We start from the raw sequence: 23780 nt of genomic DNA, 5'->3' as shown, positions 1-23780 counted from the left end.
CTGGATACTCCTGTTGGGGGAGGAGTTAGCAATCTGTGATGAATACGTCTCCTGTGAAGGAGGAGTTAGCAAATTGTTATGCTCCATGGGCGGAGTTAGCAATATGTATGGAACTGCTCCTGAGGAAGGAGGAGTTAGCAATCTGATATGCTCAGCTCCTGTAGAGGGAGTAGATAACAATCTGATAAAGGTGAGACTGCGGAGCTAGCAATCTGTAATGAATCTTTTACTGAAGACTCCTGGTGAAGAAGGAGTAGCAGTCTGTTACCAGCGGAGTGCTTGAAGAGGGCACTCAGCTGTAGAGGAATGTAGATAGGTGGATCCTTGGGCCGATGGCAGATGACTGTGCCCCCAGGAGGATATCCTGAGAGGGACCACCGGCTAGGCTTGGGTATGGAGACAGACAGAGATAATGCTTTTATTAGACAGGTTAGTAGAACCACCAGAGGTGGCTGTAGTGAGCTGATATGCCCGGCAGGGCTGAAGTCCCTCAGGTACTGGAACCGCGATCCCAGGGTTGCTGAGCTGTAAAGAAACTATAGATAGTGAGTAGACAGGGTATGCTGTATTCATAGCCAGAACTAGATGACAAAACTCACATAAGATCTTGAGGAAGCTCAGTAGCTGGAAAGGGTTAGGCCTTCGAGGAGCGAGTACCTGGTTCCAGGGAAAGCTCTGAGAGAGCGATGGTAACTCACAGTTGTCTGTATCTGCGATAGCTTCCAAGCAGTAGAGAATCTTCAGAGTGTTCAGGAACATGGCCCCTCGAGGAGCGAGTACCGGTTCCTATCGGCAATCTGAAATAAAGAAAAGAGAGCAAGGTCCCCGAGGAGCGGGTACCCCTGGTAAGTCCGAGGAGGCAGAGTAGCTTGGACGAATCCCCGCATTGAAGCGAAGACTATCTCCTTGCTAACTGAATTCGTTAGCAAATACTGAGACCTTTTATATTGGAAGCGGATGATGTCATCTCGGGGGACACCCCCGAGGTTCGCACCCTTGCTGGTACATCAATCGGAGCACACGCCCTACGTCATCAGGCAACATGGCGGATCTGCAGCGTCGTGCCGGTCCGGGGACGCCAGAGGGAGATGGCAAGAAGGTGCCATGGCATCAAACTGTCCATCGGACCCGGAGGGAGTCGCCACAGAGGTAAAGAGGGCAGAGTGAGGGTGTTGAGCAGCAACGGACACAACACTTACTTATGAACCCCCACCCTGGAAAACTCTTAGCTGGCCCCCTTTTTACCCCTGGTTATATGTATGTGCGAAATGGAATATATGCGCATACTCTTGATGTTTATAAAATAGCAGATATGCAAGTACATGCCTCTTACACGCATATATGCTATTTTTACCTGCAAAACCCCTTTGAAAATATATTTCATAGAGTACAATCAAACATTCAAGCCTATTAGATTGGGCTTTCATTAGTATCAATGTTGAATTGTTTATTTAATTCTTGATTGATCGCAAATCTTAAGAAAGTCAAATCGATTTACAATAAAAGTTTTACATAGCTAACAAAATAAAATACAATAAGCATTCTTTTGTGTGCTTATAAAGAACTTCCCTTTTAAGTGCTTTACAGAATTCATAATTTTTGTAAATTACAATCTACTTTAAAAAAGGGAAAGTCAGCAAAAATGAAACATAAGTAAGTGGTTGTAATAGTAATAATAATAATAATAAAAAAACTAATGTAATCAGGTACTTTTTTAAAATGCATTTTTCTGTATTTTTACAGGTTCATAGTGTTTCATTTTGAGTAATGTTTTCTTCTTGTTGGCCTTTGCTTTATTTTTACAAATGGATAATGTAATATAAATCAGCTGAAGGTAACACAGGCCATCCACTGTTTTATTTTGGTTTTCTATTCATCTTCCCATGAAAGGCCTTTCTCCTGACTCCTTCAAAGCTGCCTCACATCAGAGATCCATCTTATGCGGCTTGCAGCTGTTTCTCTTCTGTTTCTTTCATATCCCACCCCTCATGAAGCCCAAGCAGCAAAAGCAAAAGGCTATTTGTTTAGGAGCATCCTCCTTGATAATACAAGTAGGTGACGTAAAACCCAAAGACGGGTCATACATCTGCGTACACAAGAATACACACCAATAATTTTAATGTTTAGAATTCCTTTCAGTTAGTCTCATCATGGGACACCACTGAAATGTGTCCCGTGATCAATTTCTATGTTTAATGTTTAGAATTCCTTTCAGTTAGTCTGATCACGGGACACCACTGAAAGAACTGTATCTCGTAAATCTTCTCTTCCAGAGGTGAGATGTTCCATCCTATCACTAGAACACTTTACAAAGCCAACCTTGTAAAATCATTTCCACCTTTAAGAGTGTGTGGAACAATTAACAACCATTTTGAGCTGCTGGTGGAAATGGCCAATTAGAACTTGCCTTGAGCTGCAGCCATTCCTTTAAAGAGTACTTCTTTCTCATTACATCCAGTTATCCCTGGCAGCTGGGCAAAATCATTCTTCTACTTTCCTCCTTACCTGCAGTATGAGGATGTCTTATCCCCTTCGAGCAGATGTTGAAACACATCCATATACCTGACTCAGTTAAATCTTTCGAATGTAAGGCCTATTTCGAAAGCCCTACTTTAAATTGTTTGCTGCCAGTCAGCTGTTTCCTGCTCAGCTGCTGATATTTGAAGGTCATCCTGTAACTTAGGTAGGGCCCTATCCATTACCACTTTTTTTTTTTTTAACTTGGGCCAAGACGAGTCCAAATCAGGTTTGCAATAAATCATTACTAGTGATGTGACTTTAAATGTCTGTGAGGGGTGCGGGAAAAATTCAACCCCTTTCTACTGCAGTAAGCATTGTATGCACAATTATATTCAAGCTGTGGAGCTCTCACATTTAGTTTTTTATTTGTGAATGTTGCACATATGGGGAATCTTTATTGCACCTGTCTTGTCTCCTATACTTTATCACAGTGATGTAGCAGCTTTCCAGCAGCTCTTGACTGTCCAAAGTGAAAGTTTAATTAGGAATCTAATCAACTGCTGTACATATAGTTTAAAAGGTCAGAAATTGCATAACTAGCTGCGATTAGGGCAGAGCTAAATAAACATTGCTTTAGGATTCTTGTAATCCATTCCCTTTCTTACCGATGTGGCATAAACCTTAATACTTCTCAAAACAATGAGTAGCTTAATTACCTATCACACCATGTTCTCTATCTTTTCTTTGTGGCAAAGATTTTGTGATTTTCTGTCTGTGCTGCATGAAATCTTTCTGCAATATTCTCAAATTCAGAGTACAATTATGGGCACCAAGGTAAAGTAAGCAGCAATAGAGTAAAGGGAAGGATAATTGCATTTTTAAATTAATGTTGCATAGAAATAAAGGTCAACCAAGTCCAACACAGCAATTCGCATCATTAATAGGTTGTAATGTAAAATGGGGTTAGGCACTTTGGGGCATCAGTTTTGGTCGTGTTCTAGGATACAGACTTTTTGGCGCGCTCTGATTCGCTATGTACAAACAATCACAGAGATTTCTTTACCGTTGCAGGCCCAATTTTTGATTGTTTGACTGGGATTGCAATAGGTCACAAATATATCAAACTCTGGATTCGTAAGGTTTTATTATTAGCCAAACGTGTTATTTTACAATGTTGGTTGAGGGAAGATCCCCCTAGTATTACAAAATTAAGGAACAATATACAAACAATGTGTATAAATGAGAAATATATGGAGAAGCTTGATTTACTGAAACGCAGACGAACATTCTTGTTGATCTGGGAGTCATACTTACAATCTCTAACCTTTATGTCAGAAGTTTGGTACTTAATGATTATACTGTTCCCTCTGGTAATTTATAACTGATGTATAACTGTTTGATAGGCTCACAGGGTGGTAGGGTAGGGGGGTGAATTGCTTGGTGGGAGATTATATTATGTCAAAGGGTAGTGGACCTGGAGAAGAAACAGCCAGGCACTACTAAGAGTTTGCTTTGTATATTGTACATTGTTCTTAAATCAATATAAAGATTTAAGTATAAAAATATGCATATGTCTATCACCAAATATATCCACATGTTTCATTACGTGCATATACTTGTAATGCATTGAAAGTGCATATTTCAAAGCATTGAAATCATGTACATTTCCTATCTATTTTTAAAACATCCATCCATATGTTTTATGCAAGAAAAAATTGTGATTTACTCATGTTTGTGACTTACTCACGCTTGCACATGGAAGCTGACATATTTTAAAACATGCATGCATAACTGAAATCACCAGTTTGCCGAAACCTCTACCGGTTCACGCAGTCCTTCTCCAGGGCATTGAGGACATCCTAGTTCTTAACTCTGAACTCCTCCAAGACCTCACACCCAACCAATAGTAAACAAAAGACGAGTCTGATATCAGTTGTGCAAGATAATTAGCAGGTGTAAATAACATGAATAAGTTGACAATTGTATGCCCCTAAATCTGTTATAAAATAGCAATTTGTATGTGTAGCTCTTCCCCCACCTCAGAATGCCCCTAGACCACCCCTTTATTTATGTGTGAATGTGCATGCAAGACAAAAATATGTGCATACTTTACATGTTTTTAAAATAGCATGTAGGTGAGTACAAGCTACTTACATGCATAAATACAAGTTTATACATGTAAATGGCATGAAAATTCACCCTAAACGAGGCAATTTTCAAAAGGTTTTACGTGTGTACATGGATTTTACATGCATAAATGGGCTTTTGAAAATTGCTACAATATATGCTACTTTTATCTGCATAACTCCTTTGAAAATTCACTCCAGAGGATCACTAGGATGGTAATGAAACACTGGGGTAACGTGCATGGAATAGCAGTTATAGCCCTAAACAGAAGGCATGGGATTAAACTGCATAGAGCAGCAGTTACACTCTAAAAACCTTGCTAGAAAGACTAGATGTCTTTCTGCTGCCATTTATTAATTTATGCTACTATGTTAAATAAATCAATAACATACATCAATAATCGAAAATACATCAATAGAATACAGACAAATCAATACAATATAATACATCTACAGACTAGAGTCATAACTCATACCAGTTCCACTCCTGATATTTTTCAGATCTATCCAGTGAGTATTTCCCCATACATGTCTGTTGTCTATCATGACACCATATGCGTGTGTCTGCAAACGTCTTTTCATATGATATCCCTGCCTGGTATGCTTATTACTGTTTTTGCCCATGTTGGCATGGTTATTTCCTGCAGAATATTTTTACAGGGATTTTGTACAATGTCATTAGTGCATTTGACTTTGCACAGAACAGTGAAATCTGCAGACCCCAAATCTATTGTTTCCATTTCCAGTCTGATTTTGAGCAAACCTCTTAAACTCTATAACTCTTAGGAGGTAATTTTCAAAAGGATTTACGTGTGCAAAACTGGGTTTTATATGTCTAAATGCGCGTGTTGGGGCAGATTTTATAAATCTGCGCACACACGTACTTTTGTTTGCGCACCAGGCGCGAACAAGAGTACGCGGGATTTCAATAGATACGCACGTAGCTGCGCGTATCCATTAAAATCCGGGGTCGGCGTGCTCAAGGCTGCCCAAAATCGGCAGCCTGCGCGCGCCGAGCTGCGCAGCCTGCCTCCGTTCCCTCCGAGGCCGTTCCGAAATCGGAGCGGCCTCGGAGGGAACTTTCCTTCGCCCTCCCCCCACCTTCCCCTCCCTTCCCCTACCTAACCCACCCCCCCGGCCCTATCTAAACCCCCCCCACCTCTATCACGAAAGTTACGCCTGCTCAAAGCAGGCGTAACTTTGTGCGCGCCGGGCCGGCTGCCGCGCTCCATGTTCCGGTCCTGGGGCCGCTGCCACACCCCCGGAATGCCCCCTGGCCGGAACCATGCCCCAGACACGCCCCCGAAACGCTGCGTCACTCCCGACACGCCCCCGAAATGCAGCGTCACTCCCGGCACGCCCCCCGACATGCCCCCCATGCAAGCCCCGGGACATACGCGCGTCCCGGGGCTTGCGCGCGCCACCGAGCCTATGCAAAATAGGTTCGGCGTGCGCAGGGGGGGGTTTGGGGTAGGTTTTCGGGGGGTACGCTCGTATCTTACGCGCATACCCCTTTGAAAATCTACCCCTATGTTTGTAAGTTGGCTTTTGGAAATAGCTAAATATATGCCATTGAAATGTCAATAGATTTTACGTGTGTAAGTGCACTTTAACGTGTATAGCTATGCTTTTGAAAATTGCTTCAATAGTATGTTACATTTACACGTGTAACTCTATTGAAAATTACCTTCTTAGGGTGAAGAATTTTGCATTCTTGTTTGACAGATTTGTATAGATCCAAGATTTTTTTTTTTCAATTCTTTTAAAAAAAATTTTGGGTAAGGACAAGTCCTGACTTTCAGCTCCTGCTGGTGCTGTGTTTCCAAATCACTAGTGAACTAGAGAGGCATAGGACCTGTAGCCATACTGTATGCTTAAGGTTTTTACCTTGTAGAATACCATGATGAATAATGCCAGAAAATGCCAAATGGCCATCTTCTCCCCCTGCAGGAGCAGGAAGTCAGCACAGGCTCTGGAAAAAGACATTTAAAAGAAATTTCAAATGTGCTTCTCTTGGTCCCCCCCTCTTGTCTTTTCTTTCAAGGGCAAAGGGGAGCCATCTGAAATCAGAGAGGCTTTAGGCATAGCCAACTCCAAGCCCAGTACTCAAGAGCCACAAATCAGTCTGGTTTTCAGGATATGCCTAAAATATGTATGAGTACTGCCGAAGTTCTATACAAAAATATCTCATGCATATTCATTAGGGATAGCCTAATAACGCAACTGGTTTGTGGCCCTTAACAACTGGAGTTGAACACCACTTCTTTAAATCTTAAAATGTGTGACTAATTAAACACCAGGGTGATATGTAATATCTTCAAAATGCCTACATTTGCATAGCATTAGAATGTAATGTAGATTTTAAAAACATACGCGCACGCGTCCATATTCGCACGCTACCTGGTGCGCACACATGGACGCGCAATTTTATAACATGCGTGCGCCAGCGCGTGCATGTTATAAAATCCGGGGCAGCGCGCAAGGGGGGATTGAAAAAGGCAATTTATGCGCGGCAACGAGATCGGGCCTCTCCCAGTTCCCTCCCAGTCCACTCCAATTAAGGAGCAGAATGGAAGGGAACTTTCCTACCCTCCTACCTACTCTCCCTCCCTCTTCCCCTCTCCTCCCCAACCCCTTGAAAGGCAGTACTTTTTTTTTTTCTTTGTTTCTGAACCTTTGCCAGCTCCTGAGCTGGAATTAGTTGTGCGCGCCGATCCCCCGGCACAGCGGCAAATGTCCACTGTACCGGCCGCCTCCAGCTCCGCCCCGCCCCCTGGACTGCCCCTCGCTGCCCCCAGACCACCCCTTGTGCGCATAACGAGGCCAGGTCCCTTTTAAAATCCATGGGGTGGATGCAAGGCCCGGCCACACGCATAACTCCCGTTTTTTATACATGCCGGCCATTAAAAATCAGGCCGTTATTATTTTAAATTTTATATTAGACTTGATGGCTTTACATTTCTGCAGCTGATTTCAGCAGATTTCTTTAGTGGCAATATTGCTAATGCAAAAATTGCAAATATAAAGCTGGAGGAAGAAGAACCTTAATTATGACATACTATAAAGCTTTGCAATGCCTCATGCTGCAGGATTATTTTATAATTTAGACCAGGCCTCGACGGCAACTCAGTCAGGTTTTCAGGATTTCCCTAATGAACCAGCATGAGATCTATTCACATACAATGGAGGCAGTGAATGCAAATAGAGCTCCTTGATATTCATGGTAGAAATCTTGAAAACCCGATTGAATTGCGGCCCTCATGGACCAGTTTTGAGAACTCCTGATCTAGACCAACCGTTCCCAAATCTGTCCTAGGGGACCCCCAGCCAGTCAGCCAGTAGAGTTTTCAAGATATTCACAATGAATATTCATGAGATAGATGTGCATGTACTCTCAATACTGCATGCAAATTTATGTCATACATATTCATTGCATATATCTTTAAAATTCAACTGGCTAGAGGTCCTCAGGACAGGTTTGGGAACCACTGATCTAAACAGATTAAACTGCATGAAAGAAACAAAATAACAACCCTATTTGATTTATCAAGTGTAAATAGTTAAGTCATGGTATTTTATTTTAAATGTGAACTCATTAGTGCTGTAGTTCTGACTCCATGTCCTAGCTAACGATTGAAAATCAAAAGCAATCTGAAGAGACTGCAATTTAGGGCTGCTTGAGAGTCCTGTGGTTTGACCGTAATGCTTGGAAAATGTTTGAGACCTGCTGTAGTAGGGCCAACCTCCAACGACACAACATTCCATTAATCCCCTGCTTTGTGAGAATGTTTGGTAAGGACCCTGCATGCTTCTCTTCCCATTTGTATTCCTACTGACTCTTGCAGGGAGTAACACAGACACCAGAGATCTGACATGCACTCTGGAAGCAGCCTGTCCACTGACAAATGGAGGTCAGCAGAGTGAATGATGTGCAGTAACTGCAGCCGTATAAATTAGCACTAACTGTATTATGGGGTGGATTGCATTTTTCTGCTATGATGGTCTTCAACTTTTACTGTAATGTTGCTGTGCATTGCTCTGTAGCCTACAGGGAAGGTCTGTTTATTAAACCAATAATAAATAAATAAGCACGTGCACTGTCTGACCTACCAGATGAGTTGTTGAAGTCTGGTGCATAAAATTACTGGTTTATAGACCTCCGATTATTCAGAGCTGGAAAATCCAAATTATTTGGGATAGATATTAACTTTTAATCCTTACAGGACTGAGATATGGAGCTACCATAACCATGCCATTATAGCATGCTTATTTATAGTCTTATGAATAGTATCAGAGTCTGTTTTGCAGTCAATACACTGCTATTTTGACATGTGTTTAGTACACAAGTGGAAGAATGTTGAGAATAAAATTGTCTATTAAACTTGCTAGGCTATATTGACTACAACAGACCAATTAACAGTTATGATCTTACTTTACGAAGCTCTTAATATTCTTCCCCAGCCCCTACTCTCTAAAGAAATTAAGCATGATATGAATTTTATTTTCCGATCTTCTTAGTATGGAAAAGAAGACAGGGAAATTATTTTTAATGAACTCTCTATTAAGGTAACAATATGTTATTGTTGGTAGGCATCGGCAGGTGGTAATTTGCATATGACATTCTCTGGCAATTGCCTGACCTGATGATTAGCTGACCTGAGCAAAACGTAAAGGTCAGTTAATTCCTACCGTTACTTTTATTGGATGGAATTACAGTAACTAACCAAGCTAATTGGGGGTAGAGCAACACACCACATAGTAATTACAATGCAGGAGATGCATATTTGTGGCAAGAGTCAAGACAAAGTGTAGCTTCCTTGCCAGTCACATAACAGTTTCTGCTTAACCATCACTTAAGTGGCATTTTGCCAGGTTTCAGGAAAGGCTCCTTCATAATCTACCTCCTATAGATGTCATAGGAAGAAACCGAGAAAGGTTTGCAAATATTAGGAAGAAAATTACAGTGCTGCAAAAAAAATAAAAAAGTAGGAGGGGACAAAAAATAAAGATAGTGAAAGTAAAATATGAGTAAATTGGGTAATGGTTAAGAGAGTCTTACTGAAGATCCAAGCAATCCCAGTACATTTTATAAGGTTACATAGAGTGAATAATAAATCCTTGTGTGGGAACGAGCGGTGATTCCCACAAGCCTGGAGACAAAACTGGTCTGACTCCAGCCTTTCTTAAAACATTTTTATTCACAGCTTCAGTCATATACACAACAGCAGACTGTCTTTACCTTCAAACAGTATACGTTCTCTACTCACAGTTTTTACTGCTGGGCCTGGTCTGGTTATCCCCACCTGGATCCCAGCTCTTATTCCCCAGTCTCTGGTTACGCTCTCTGAACCCCACCTGTCCCGCAGGATCCCGCCCATAGAGCATACTCTTCTTAAGGAATTTAAGGTGGACCAGGCGTCTAGCCAGGTCCTGCACAGGTAAATAGGGGAACACTAGGGGCACTGTCTCACACCTTCTAATGATAATATAGAAAGAAGTAAAGGATATCTTAATCTAGAATGCACTGTGCTTTGGGCCGATAAAACTATCAAGACTCTATGGGAACACCCTAAAAAAGCTGCCAATATTGTGAAGTTCAGCAAAAAGGGAATATTATGGGCCTTATTTGATGGGGGCTTTTCTTCATTTTGTGCCTCTGGAAAAAACCTTTATTGAATACAACCTTGTGTCATTTCTTGAGTGTCACTAGTACCAGAGAATTTGGAGCATCTGCATTCATGAAGAGATATCAAACAACCAATGACGAAGTGACAGCTTGTGGAATAAGCAAAGTGACAGGTTCCCCCTTCCTAGACAAACTGGAAATGGTTCAATTGCTTAGAATCACAATTTGATTTAGCTGTTTGAGCAATTTGTTTTATCTTTTTTTTTTTTTTTTGCTAAAATACCAGAATACAACAAACTAAAAAAGCATGAACTAAAAAAAGATTTACTTCAGTATACCATAGGAAAGGAAATAGGAACTTTTTATGTTTTATGCTCCATTAACTAGTCAGTGGCACACACATGAAAAAAAAAACCCTTTCTAAATACGAATGAATATAACATTGCTTACCTGCCTTGTCTGTATTCCTGTGAATGACTGCACAATATTCCCTTGCTTCATTCTCAGTGGCTTCCATGAAGGCACTGGATTCCTAGATTTTGAAGTAGATCTATCATTCTGAAACCTATATGATTCCACCAAATGACCAGTAGGGGGAGGCAGAACTCTTCTCTAGGCGAGTGAGCCAGCCCATATGTTTCTTTCTCTGGCCTTCCATAGCAGTGACTCTGGAACACTGTTCATAGTGGTGATGCTGATAGCCTTTGATAGCATGGGGCTGGGCAGCTGCACAGCACCTCCTCTCCTTTAAGTTGGAGGGGGTGGGGGAGCAATTTAATTCTCAGCTACCCTGAATTCCAAAGCAAATGTTCCAATGTTAACCTTGTGCATTTTTTCCCATTGATAATTCCAGGATGTTGTCATGGATAAATCTGGAGCAATGCTGCAGAAAAAACTTTGAAAGACATGCCCTGAGTATCTGAACCTGCAAATGACAGCAGTGCTGTTGTTGTTACAATAACCACTACTTTTGCTCCTTTCCCCTTGTGCAGTAATAACCCTAGCAAGAGTGCCTGCATTCATTTTAAACATCGGAATAATAGGGATGTGAATCGTTTTTCAACGATTAAAATTATCGTCCGATAATGTTTATATCGTCTTAAATCGTTATAGAACACGATACAATAGAAATTCTAACGATTTATCGTTAAAAATCGTTAAATCGTGTTAGTGCGCACTAACTCGAGTTAGTGCGCACTAACTCCCCGTTAGTGCGCACTAACTCGATTTAGTGCGCACTAACTGAAAATGATACAAATAAACACTTTCCAGGTCACTGAAGGTCAGTTAGGAATGAATATGTGTTCCTATTGGCTGGCTGCCCTCTTATCTATTGATATTACCAAGGTTACCACTGAGGTGATGGTTGGGGGGATGGGAAATGGAACTGGAAACTAACGAACACCAACAGAAAATGAAACAAAGTGTTCACACTTCCCAGGTCAGTAAAGGTCACTTAGGAATGAATATGTATGTATGTATTCCTATTGGCTGGCTGTGCTCTTATCTATTGATGTTACCAATATGGTTGGGGGGATGTGAAATGGAAACAGTTGGAAGCTTGACAAAAAAAGTAATGTAATGATCAGCACTCACGTGACTAGAACTTGTTTGTTTATTATTTTTGTTAGCAGGCACCTGAAATGCTAGTGCATGTTGAATTTGCCAATCACTGTGCATTTTAGAAAGGTGGTCCTGGCTGGAACTGTACACAGTTCAAATATATGTAATTGATTGTTGGTAAGTGTATTTTTTAAGTAGCCACACTGGCACCAGTATGTTTACTTTTCCTCCTACTTAACTCACTAGCTCAGCTTTGTAAGAAGGGCTTCTCTGCTTGTGTGTTGTTTTTGTTTGGTGTGAGGAGAGCAGAAACATCAGATCTTTATTCAATCTACTACAGTCATCTCTTACAGTGCCCTATCCCTATTAATACCAGGAGTGTTGTGATCTTCCTGCACACAGTGCCCTAACCCTGATACCAGTCTGAGACAGCTCCCTCCCTGCATTACTAGTGAGAGGCTGGCTTCACAGACAGGGGGGAGCTGCCTGACCCTCACTCCTGACTTCCCCCATGTCCCAGCTAGTGAATGGTGTGTGGGTGAGGGGGGGGGGGGGGGAAGATGGTGAAGTCTGAGACAGCTCCCTCCCTGCATTACTAGTGAGAGGCTGGCTTCACAGACAGGGGGGAGCTGCCTGACCCTCACTCCTGACTTCCCCCATGTCCCAGCTAGTGAATGGTGTGTGGGTGAGGGGGGGGGGGGGGGGAGGATGGTGAAGTCTGAGACAGCTCCCTCCCTGCATTACTAGTGAGAGGCTGGCTTCGCAGACAGGGGGGAGCTGCCTGACCCTCACTCCTGACTTCCCCCATGTCCCAGCTAGTGAATGGTGTGTGGGTGAGGGGGGGGGGGGAGGATGGTGAAGTCTGAGACAGCTCCCTCCCTGCATTACTAGTGAGAGGCTGGCTTCACAGACAGGGGGGAGCTGCCTGACCCTCACTCCTGACTTCCCCCATGTCCCAGCTAGTGAATGGTGTGTGGGTGAGGGGGGGGGGGGGAGGATGGTGAAGTCTGAGACAGCTCCCTCCCTGCATTACTAGTGAGAGGCTGGCTTCACAGACAGGGGGGAGCTGCCTGACCCTCACTCCTGACTTCCCCCATGTCCCAGCTAGTGAATGGTGTGTGGGTGAGGGGGGGGGGGGGGGAGGATGGTGAAGTCTGAGACAGCTCCCTCCCTGCATTACTAGTGAGAGGCTGGCTTCACAGACAGGGGGGAGCTGCCTGACCCTCACTCCTGACTTCCCCCATGTCCCAGCTAGTGAATGGTTTGTGGGTGAGGGGGGGGGGGGAGGATGGTGAAGTCTGAGACAGCTCCCTCCCTGCATTACTAGTGAGAGGCTGGCTTCGCAGACAGGGGGGAGCTGCCTGACCCTCACTCCTGACTTCCCCCATGTCCCAGCTAGTGAATGGTGTGTGGGTAAGGGGAGGGGGGGAGGATGGTGAAGTCTGAGACAGCTCCCTCCCTGCATTACTAGTGAGAGGCTGGCTTCACAGACAGGGGGGAGCTGCCTGACCCTCACTCCTCCGGGGTATTGTGATCTTCCTGCACACAGTGCCCTATCCCTGATACCAGGGGTGTTGTGATCTTCCTGCATGCAGTGCCCTATCCCTATTAATACCAGGAGTGTTGTGATCTTCCTGCATGCAGTGCCCTATCCCTATTAATACCAGGAGTGTTGTGATCTTCCTGCATGCAGTGCCCTATCCCTGATATCGGGATGTGTGCAAGAAGATCACAACACCCCCAGTATCAGGAATAGGGCACTGTGTGCAGGAAGATCACAACACCCCTGGTATTAGGGATAGGGCACTGTGTGCAGGAAGATCACAACACTCCTGGTATTAATAGGGATAGGGCACTGTGTGCAGGAAGATCACAATACCCCTGGTATCAGGGTTAGGGCACAAGTTCTAGTCACATTGACTGATCACATTACTTGTTTTGTCAAGCTACCAACTGTTTCCATTTCCCATCCCCCATATACTGTCAGTAGGAAACTTGGTAACATGAATAAATAAGAGGGCAGCCAATAGGAATACATATTCATTCCTAAACTGACCTTAACTGACCTGAAAAGTGTCAAATTGTATCATTTTCAGTTAGTGCGCACTAACTCCCAGTTAGTGCGCACTAATCGGAAAAAACGATTTTTAACGATTTTTTAACTAAAAAATCGTGCCTAAGACGATTTTCTTGCCCTGCCACACGATTTCTATCGTTAAGACGATATGGAAAACGATTCACATCCCTACGGAATAATACTTTTCACAGCCTGTAAATAGCTTGCAAATTAGAATAACATTCCACTTCTCAATTTCAATAGCTACAAAGCAGAACTAAAACTATCTCTTCTTAAAGTACTGGGATCAGGATAAGAATATAAGAAGTTGCCATTTGGATCAGACTGAGGGTCCATGAAGCCCAGCATCCTGTTTCTAACAGAGACCAATCCAGGTTACAAGTATTTGGCAAGTATCCAAGATTCCATGCTAATGACAGTAATAGCAGAGGCTATTCCCTAAGTCAACTTGATTAATATCAATTTATGTACTTCTCCTCCAAGAAATTATCCAAACCTTTTTTAAACCCAGCTACACTAACTGCCCTAACCATATCCTCTGACTTTGAATTCCAATGCTTAATTGTGCATTGTGTGAAAAATAATTTTCTCCGATTTGTTTTAAATATGCTACTTGCTAACTTCATCGAGTGCCTCCTAATCTTTGTATTATCTTAAATAGTAAATAACTGATTCACATTCACCCATTCTAGCCCTCTCATTATTTTATGGAACTTTACTATATCCCGCCTCAGATGTTTCTTCTCCTAGCTGAACAGCTCTAAACCTTTTAGCCTTTTCTCGTAGGGGAGCTATTCTCTTTTATCATTTTGGTCATTCTTCTCTGTATCATCTCTGTATCTTTTCTGAGATGCAGAAACCAGAATTGCACACAGTATTTAAGATGCAGTCTCACCATGGAGTTACATAAGAACATGCCATACTGGGTCAGACCAAAGGTCCATCAAGTCAAGCAACCTGTTTCAAACAGTGGCCAATCCAGACCATAGGAACCTGGCAAATAGCCAAAAACTAAGTCTATTCCATGTTACCGTTGCTAGTAATAGCAGTGGCTATTTTCTAAGTCAACTTAGCAGGTAATGGACTTCTCTTCCAAGAACTTATCCAATCCTTTTTTAAACACAGCTACACTAACTGCAATAACCACATCCTCTGGCAACAAATTCCAGAGTTTAATTGTGCGTTGAGTGAAAAAGAACTTTCTCCGATTAATTTTATTTCAAAACGGTTTTTATTGAGTTTAGTATAGAACAAAGGCAGATACATCAACAAAAGTGTGTCCTTCGGTTCCCGACGCCCTCTCTCCGCCCTCCTTACCTCTTTGTCGCCTCCCTCTTCGCCCGCGGGAAGATTGGCTGCCGCGGCGTCCATCTGCCGAAGTCCTCCGGCGTCCCTGGACCGGCTAGATGCTGCAAACCGCCATGTTCCTGGAGGCCTAGGGGCGCGTGCACGGCGTGGCCCCGAGTGAAGTACCGGCGATGACGCGAACCTCAGGGGCATCCCCCTGAGATGACGTCACCCGCGACGGATATATAAGGTCTTAGAATTTGCTAACAGAGCGAGATAGCAACGGGTTTCTCTACCTAAGCTACTCTGCCTCCTCAGACTTACCAGGGGTACCTGCTCCTCGGGGGCCTCGCTCTCTCCTTTCTTTTTCAGGTGACAGTCTGGAACCGGTACTCGCTCCTCGAGGGCCCTTGTTCCCAGACTTGCTCCGTATTCTCTTCTGCCTGGAAGTCATCACTGCCAACTACATCAGTGAGTTACCATCGCTCTCTCAGAGCTTTCCCTGGAACTAGGTACTCGCTCCTCGAGGGCCTATACATTCCAGTTCCTGGGCTTCTATGAGACATTGTGTGGAAAAATAGTGGCAAGTCTTGCCTCACAAATCTGCTTCACTTTTTTGAAGGAGTTAATAAACATGTGGATAAAGGTGAACCGGTAGATATAGTATACTTGGATTTTCAGAAGGCGTTTGACAAAGTTCCTCATGAGAGGCTTCTAGGAAAAGTAAAAAGTCATGGGATAGGTGGCGATGTCCTTTCGTGGATTGCAAACTGGCTAAAAGACAGGAAACAGAGAGTAGGATTGAATGGTCAATTTTCTCAGTGGAAGGGAGTGGACAGTGGAGTGCCTCAGGGATCTGTATTGGGACCCTTACTGTTCAATATATTTATAAATGATCTGGAAAGAAATATGACGAGTGAGATAATCAAATTTGCAGATGACACAAAATTGTTCAGAGTAGTTAAATCACAAGCAGATTGTGATAAATTGCAGGAAGACCTTGTGAGACTGGAAAATTGGGCATCCAAATGGCAGGTGAAATTTAATGTGGATACGTGCAAGGTGATGCATATAGGGAAAAATAACCCATGCTATAATTACACAATGTTGGGTTCCATATTAGGTGCTACAACCCAAGAAAGAGATCTAGGCGTCATAGTGGATAACACATTGAAATCGTCGGTGCAGTGTGCTGCAGCAGTCAAAAAAGCAAACAGAATGTTGGGAATTATTAGAAAAGGAATGATGAATAAAACGGAAAATGTCATAATGCCTCTGTATCGCTCCATGGTGAGACCGCACCTTGAATACTGTGTACAATTCTGGTCGCCGCATCTCAAAAAAGATATAATTGCGATGGAGAAGGTACAGAGAAGGGCTACCAAAATGATAAGGGGAATGGAACAACTCCCCTATGAGGAAAGACTAAAGAGGTTAGGACTTTTCAGCTTGGAGAAGAGACGACTGAGGGGGGATATGATAGAGGTGTTTAAAATCATGAGAGGTCTAGAACGGGTAGATGTGAATCGGTTATTTACTCTTTCGGATAGTAGAAAGACTAGGGGGCACTCCATGAAGTTAGCATGGGGCACATTTAAAACTAATCGGAGAAAGTTCTATTTTACTCAACGCACAATTAAACTCTGGAATTTGTTGCCAGAGAATGTGGTTCGTGCAGTTAGTATAGCTGTGTTTAAAAAAGGATTGGATAAGTTCTTGGAGGAGAAGTCCATTACCTGCTATTAAGTTCACTTAGAGAATAGCCACTGCCATTAGCAATGGTTACATGGAATAGACTTAGTTTTTGGGTACTTGCCAGGTTCTTATGGCCTGGATTGGCCACTGTTGGAAACAGGATGCTGGGCTTGATGGACCCTTGGTCTGACCCAGTATGGCATTTTCTTATGTTCTTATGTCCTTGCCCAGGGAGCAAGTCTTTATACTGGTCTTGAGGTAAAGGTACAACTAACGTTTATTTTGTATACTGATTTTCAAAACAAATTTTAGAACGGCCTACAATAAAAATCAGATAAAATATAAAAGCATACATTTAAAAACTAGAATATAACCAATCAAATAAACTCAATTACATTCAAATTAAAACACACAAAATAGAGGTCATGTGATGTTGTGAGAGAGAGAAGACCTAACTGATCTCTCCGAGGGCTCTCTCCTTTTACTCAATTTTTGAAGGGAGCCTAGATCTCTGATCTGCAAAATTTTCAAGGATTGGTTTCTCTTTGCATTGGTGAGTAATCTGACGCTTTTATCTGTGACATTTTCCTTCATCATGGCAACAAAATCAACCAGGAAGGAGAAAGAGAAAGCAAAAGAAAGTGATCCCAAAATGGCTGATACACCAGAGCTTAGCCCTGCTCCCGAATGTTCAGAACTGATGGTTGCCAAAATTGCTGCGGCGGTGCTCACGGCTCTGGAAGGCAAATTTACCTTGACCGCCACACAGCTATCTGGGGTAAGCTCACAGCTTGCAATGATTCAACAGCAATTGCAGATGGCAGAGTAGCATATGTCTAATGCTGAGGATGCAACGGCCTCTATGAAAACCGACATAGCACAAATGAAGAAAGAATGCAAATTGCTCCAGTTAAAAGTCAATGACCTTGAAAACAGATCGAGAAGAAACAATTTACGAGTAAAGGGAATCCTTGAATCTGTTCCAGAAAATTCTTTGGAAATGGGCTTGGAGGCTTGGCTTAAACAAACTCTGCAGTTAGCTGAAAAACATGGCATACTATACATCGAAAGGGCCCACCATGTAGGGTATCTGATCACCGGCGATAGTGGTAATTCTAGACCCGGAGGAGTGATTTTTCGGGTCCTAAACTTTGCACATAAGATTGCAATTTTAAGAGTATATTGCCGCTTAGGGGACATAATTTGAAGGCAAAAAAGTTCTTATCTTTGAAGATTATTTGGCTGCAGTGAAGGAGAAAAGCATTTGCTCCTATTTGTACTCAACTGATAAAATTGCATATTAGATCAACGCTACTTTTTCCAGCAAAATTGAAAGTTCCTCATAAAGGAAAAAAATGTTCTTTAATTCAGTTGAGGAGGCCACTACTTTTTTTTTTTTCAAGGCTTGAATTCTGGTTGATATTTTAATGTTTTCAGTGGCATTCTCTTTTTTTCTGCAGAATTCTAATTGTTATTTTCTCATTGCAGCATAATACTGTGATTTTCTTACTTGTTTTTCATTTAAACTATAAGATTTGTGGAGAAGGCCCTCACAGCACAAATGGCTTATACCTTTTGGATAATTATTTTCTGTCTGGGATGACAGATGGATTGTAGGAGTGTGCATTCGTTTGCAACATATTGGCAATCCGCAACATATATGCCATATTCGTTGTATTCATGGGGGTCACGAAACGTATGGTGAACCCCCATGAATTCAACGTATCACTAATGAATAAACCCCCACCCTCCTGACCCCCCCCAAGACTTGCCAAAAGTCCCTGGTGGTCCAGCGGGGGTCCTGGAGCGATCTTCTGCACTCGGGCTGTCTGCTGCCGGTATTCAAAATGGCGCAGATAGCCTTTGCCCTTACTATGTCACAAGGTCTACAGATGCCATTGGTCAGCCCCTGTCACATGGTAGGCGGACAAGATGGCACCAGCCGTCCATTGCTCCTACCATATGACAGGGGCCGACCAATGGCACCGGTAGCCCCTGTGACATAGTAAGGGCAAAGGCTATCGGCGCCATTTTGAATACAGGCAGCCGACAGCCCGAGTGCAGGAGATCGCTCCAGGACCCCCGCTGGACCACCAGGCACTTTTGGCAAGTCTTGGGAGGAGGGGGGGTTGTAGTTAATTTAATTTAAAAGGTTGGGATGGGTTGGTTTTGGGAAACGAATACATATTTAACTAATGAACGGATCGGGGTCCCCCGACAACGGATGCAACGGATTTGGGTCCCGACGACTACAAATACCGAATGGGACGAATCCGTCCCTGCTGCACATCCCTAATGGATTGTAAGGGTTTTTTCCCTTAGCCCATTATACACTTATTTTGGGGTTTTTCATGGTGAAACTGATGGGAAGGCATTAACGCAGATAATATGTAAGAGTTACTTTGTGGGAACAAATACAGTCAAGGCAGAGTTTGTTTATATTAACTGTCTCTTGGGAGTGATGGGTCTAGGCTGGGGGACCTGTTGACTGCAAAAAATGGTTATTATATTACTGCAATTCATTTATTTTCTTTATTGGACCAAATGGTAAATCTATGATGCTTTATTTGGAATGTCTGTGGCATAGGTTCGGTTGTTAAACGTTAGAAGGTCTTGCAGATGATGCATAGATTTCATGTAGACATAGCCATGCTCCAGGAGACGAAACTTTCCGCAGTGGAACATCTTAAACTGCAGAAACAATGGGTGGGTAATGTTTTTATCTGCCTCATCTACTTAACGGAAACCAGGGGTAGCCATACTTTTTAATAAAACCCTTTCCTTCACTGTACACAATTCTGTTACTGATATGGAAGGTAGATATTATTCCTGGTGACAGAAATCTTTGGTAAGCAGACTCTTCTAGGCAAATATATGCTCCAAACACCTACTCACAGTCTTTTTTCAATAAGAAATTGAATATTTAACGTATTCTCACTAATTTTGATTGGCAGAAGCTTTTACATAGTTTTTGATAGCTCTATTGCCAGGCAACATGCCTAACCTATCTCGCAAGTTGATCATATGCGTGGTTTTCCATATTTATGCAGTCAGCCATCTTAATCTAATAGATGTTTAGAGAGTCCTTCATCCTCTAGAGGAGGACTTTACCCATGTCTCAAAGGCAAATGGTTTGAAATCATGTTTAGACTACTTATTAGTGAGCAAGGATTATTTTTCCAAGGTGGTGGGCTCTGAAATAGGTCCCCTTGCAATTTCTAACCATGCCCGGTGTGGTTGGATACTGGAGGTATATCACCTTTGTCAATAATTCAAAGATGGCGATTTCCAACATATCTTTATCATTAAATCAAATCCCAAGCCTATTTGCAGAATAAATGGTCAGAAAATGCCCACTTTAACCAAGTTCATCAAAATAATCCTATTCTTTATTGGAAAACCACCAAGGCCGTGTTGTGGGAGGAGGTAATAGCTTATGTCTCTAGGCAGAAAAAAGAGATTGCAAGTGATATATTACATCTGGAAAAACAATTGACAATAGCAAAGTGAAGATATTGCCAGAACCCCTCTGCTACAAGTCGAACACAATTTTATGTGACTCAAACACACTAAATGAGCTTATACATCAGAAAATCAAGAAGAATTTGCTTTATTAGAAATATAAACTCTTTATGGGAATAAAGCAGGAAAGCTTATGGCTAACATTATAAAAAGTTGGGGCAGTAAGACACACATTCTATCTATGAAGGATAATTCAGTTCAGCTAAAATATTCCTCTAAAGATATTGGTGATATTTTTTATCAATACTATCAATATTTATATAGCACTGAATCCTGCTAGATACCAACCATTCAAACTTACTTAGCTAAAACAGCTCTCCCTCAAGTGAAGGATGGCAATCTGCAATGTTTAAATGTCCCAATACACTTCAAGAATTGGTGATGGCCATTAAATCAACAGCATTATGTAAGTCTCCTGGCCTTGATGGCGTACCGAATGAGTTTTGTAAGATCTTATCTAATCATGTTTGCTTACCTTTAGGTAAACGTTTTGATACTCTTTCAGACCCTAAGTTAACTGCCTGTCCTACTAATAAAGTCACTATATTGGTTCTTCCAAAACCGGGGCAAGACCCTACTCTACCCAGCTCATAACGGCTTATATCACTTTTGAATTGTGATCTAAAATTATTAACTAAAATCATGGCAGATCACCTATCCTCTTTTTTGCCCAAGTTGATATTACCTGTACAGGTAGGGTTTGTCAAAGGTAGACAAGCAGTGGTCAATGTGAGAAGAGTAGTGGCATCCATGGCTTTTTCTCTTAAACATTATTTAAATTTATTGCTAGTCAGCTTTGATGCAGAAAACGTGACAGGGTAAATTGGTTATGTTTTTTTGAAGTACTCAAAGGCATGGTTTTCAGCTACAGTTTATATAGTTTCTCATCACTCTATACTCTTCCTTGAAGGCTACAATCCTGGTTAATGGGGAGTTCTCAAGGGAATTCTCTCTATCCAGAAGGACAAGAAAGGGATGCCCCTTATCACCATTATTTGTTCTTTCTTTAGATCCCCGAGGATCTTGTAGTCCTCTGCACATGTATGGGGAATTAGCTTTGGGGACACCACTTTTAAACTTGTGGCCAGTTAGATCCTTACAAAAGGCCCTCCAGGAAATCAGTGAATACAGCTTTCTTGCAGGATTCAGATTAAACCTAGATAAATCTGAGGTGATGTCAGGTTATGATTGGAATATTAATATATGGGGACATTGCTTTTCCCTAAAATGGGCTGGGGACAAAGTTAAATACTTGGGAGTTTAGCTCCCCAAGGATATCTCAGATCTTTATTAAGAACATAAGAACATAAGAAATTGCCATGCTGGGTCAGACCAAGCGTCCATCAAGCCCAGCATCCTGTTTCCAACAGAGACCAAACCAGGCCACAAGAACCTGCAATTACCCAAACACTAAGAAGATCCCATGCTACTGATGCAATTAATAGCAGTGGCTATTCCCTAAGTAAACTTGATTAATAGCAATTAATGGACTTCTCCAAGAACTTATCCAAACCTTTTTTGAATCCAGCTACACTAACTGCACTTACCACATCCTCTGGCAACAAATTCCAGAGCTTTATTGTGCATTGAGTGAAAAATAATTTTCTCAGATTACTCTTAAATGTGCTACATGCTAATTTCATGGAATGCCCCCTAGTCCTTCTATTATTTGAAAGTGTAAATAACCGATTCACATCTACTCTTTCACGACCTCTCATGATCTTAAAAACCTCTATCATATCCTCCTCAGCCGTCTCTTCTCCAAGCTGAACAGCCCTACCCTCTTCAGCCTTTCCCCATAGGGGAGCTGTTCCATCCCATTTATCATTTTGGTTGCCCTTCTCTGTACCTTCTCCATCGCAACTATATCTTTTTTGAGATGCAGCGACCAGAATTGTACACAGAATTCAAGGTGCGGTCTCACCATGGAGCGATATAGAAGCATTATGACATTTTCCGTTTTATTAACCATTCCCTTCCTAATAATTCCTAACATTCTGTTTGCTTTTTTGACTGCAACAGCTCACTGAGCCAAGGATTTTAAAGTATTATCCACTATGATGCCTAGATCTTTTCCCTGGGTGGTAGCTCCTAATATGGAACCTAACAAAGTGTAACTACAGCAAGGGTTATTTTTCCCTATATGCAACACCTTACACTTGTCCACATTAAATTTCATCTGCCATTTGGATGCCCAATCTTCCAGTCTTGCAAGGTCCTCCTGTAATGTATCACAATCCGCTTGTGATTTAACTACTCTGAATAATTTTGTATCATCCGCAAATTTGATAACCTCACTCGTCGTATTCCTTTCCAGGTCATTTATATATATATTGTGGCGATGATGGTGCCCCTGGTGGCAGGTCCTCAGCGGTGACTTCGGGCTCAGGGCTAATTATCAAGGACTGCTTCCACAAAGTCCTTTATAGCAGATCCCTTCCTGAAGTTTCTCCCGCGAGACAGGAGTAGAGGATAACCATAAGGCAAGGAGGCTATGGGTCAGCACCACTTGTAAGGGAAGGCCCTCTTACAACTAGGCCCCTGAGACCAAACCCCTCATTCTCCACTAGAGTAAGGGTCACCTCCCTGGCAGCCCTTTAAAACAACATATTACATCCAGGCAGAAACTTCTTATGTATTGAAGTTTATTAATTAAACCAAACTCCACAGAAAGGCAAAACACTCAACTTATCAAGCATTACCAACCAAGCTTCTCACTCTGAGTTTCTAGTATACTTTCCCCTGCACAACATTTGGGCAAAGTAGGTTTTTCCCCCAGTACATTCTACTTCCCCCAAGCATAACATAGTAATGAAACCTCCCCCAAGGCAGGAACATCTCCTTAGGCCAGCTGCCAGGTCCTAATTACCTCTTTCCTCCAGCTGCCTTAATTAAGTAAAACAGCTCTTTTCCCTGCCACAAGCTCCCGGGCTGTGCAGTCTTAAAACCATTTTCTATTAGAGCTGACTTAGCTTTTTAGTGGAAAAGGTCTGCCTGGGCACCATCCCCCAGCCTCAGGCTTTGGATCTTGCTTGACTTCTCTCCAGCTCTCCCCTCTCTTCCTCTTTGGAGGGCTACTCTCTTTATGTCAGATAGAGTGCCCCTCCCTAGGAAGAAACTGCCCTTGTGTTTCCCTGCCCCCAACCCTTCCTGAGGCTGACTACCAGGGCCTCTGGGAAATGTAGTTTCCTTCCTGCAAAGTAACCATGCCATTGAGGAAAACACCTCAAAGTTTTACAGCACAGAGACTCTGCTCTGGCTCAACTCATCACAATATATATATATTGAAAAGCACCGGTCCAAGTACAGATCCCTGAGGCACTCCACTGTTTGCCCTTTTCCACTGAGAAAATTGACCATTTAATCCTACTCTGTTTCCTGTCTTTTAACCAGTTTGTAATCCACGAAAGGACATCGCCTCCTA

Source organism: Rhinatrema bivittatum, chromosome 6 (genome assembly GCF_901001135.1).
Source record: "Rhinatrema bivittatum chromosome 6, aRhiBiv1.1, whole genome shotgun sequence".
NCBI classification, from domain to species: domain Eukaryota; kingdom Metazoa; phylum Chordata; class Amphibia; order Gymnophiona; family Rhinatrematidae; genus Rhinatrema; species Rhinatrema bivittatum.
The sequence above is the reverse complement of the archived record's forward strand: the minus strand, read 5'-3'. Positions refer to the sequence as shown.